Source organism: Amphimedon queenslandica, unplaced genomic scaffold, assembly GCF_000090795.2.
Source record: "Amphimedon queenslandica unplaced genomic scaffold, v1.1 AMPQUscaffold_12518, whole genome shotgun sequence".
Classification (NCBI taxonomy): domain Eukaryota; kingdom Metazoa; phylum Porifera; class Demospongiae; order Haplosclerida; family Niphatidae; genus Amphimedon; species Amphimedon queenslandica.
In genome coordinates, this window is record NW_003547245.1 from 19,680 (window position 1) to 21,051 (window position 1,372).

The following is a 1,372-nucleotide window of genomic DNA, read 5'->3' on the forward strand; positions in this document are numbered from 1 at the left end:
GCTGATCCTGTTACGATATTTATTGATAGAAAACTTCAGCTAGAAAGTAATTTAGGTTATTTCCAGTTATAACATTACAAGTTTTGACAGAGAAGGAAATGAAGCTTCAGAAATACATTGAGTCTTTACATCAAGAACTACAAGTGGTTTATCAGAGTATAGTATTTTTACAGGAGGCACTGACTAGGGCCAATGAACAAGGTACATGTGCATTTATATGTGTAATATGTTGGATAAAGTATACTGAGTATGTATTGTGATTGTTATTGCAATAAGACATTAGACTACAATCATCATCATGTCATAATGATTTTTAGGCTCTAAAGTTGCAATTGATCACAATAAACTAGTTACTATGAGTAAGAAATTGGAAGAGGTTCTGAAAGAGAAACAGATTCTTACTGGTGAGTGTATCATCAGTACATAATATTAGATGAGTCTATTAATGTAGAAGATAATGAGAAACTTAGAGCAGCAGTTGCCTCTAATGAAGTATGGATAATTGAAATGGAAGAAGAGAAAGAACAATTAGAGGAACAATACCTCATTGACAAACAGATTACTGAAGGTTAGAGTATTTTCATCAATATGTGCATGTGTGTATTACAAGTGAGAATATTTTTAGAAAGTAAAACTACATTTGTTGTTAGTGATGCATACATAACTGAATGGGAGGAAGAGAATGAAAAAGTAAAGGAACAATATCTCAAGGAGAAACAGATCACTAAAGGTTAGAGTATTGTTATTAATGTGTATGTTATATGAGAGAATTTTAGAACTTAAGGCTAAAGTGTCTGATAATGAATTGTATACTGCCAAACTATTGAAGGAGAAGGAGCAACTACAGGAGAGAGTCACATCCATAGATCTTATGGAGAAACAGCTCACTGAAGGTTAGAGTGTTAACGTCATCAATGTGTGTATAGTGGGAGAATATTCTAGATAATGAGAAACTTAGAGCTACAGTTGCTGATAAAGAAGTATATATAGCTGAAATAGAAGAAGATAAGAAACAAGTAAAGGAAGAGAAGAGAAAAGTAGAAGAAGAGAAACAGATTCTTACTGGTTAGTGTATCATCAGTACATGATAATAGATGAGATCATGAGTCTATTAATGTAGAAGATAATGAGAAACTTAGAGCTACAGTTGCTGATTTGGAAGGAAAGGAAGAACAATATCTCAAGGAGAAACAGATCATTATTGGTTAATTAACTATAATACCGTATACCGGTTTATTTTCGTGGTAAAATATTTTCGCAAATTTCGCAGTTTGGTGGTCATTCTCGAAATTTTTTTTACTGCAAAATTCTGCTCTCCATTGCCACGTGGTGCAGTCTGCAAGCAATTCGCAAAAATTAATTCTGCAAAATC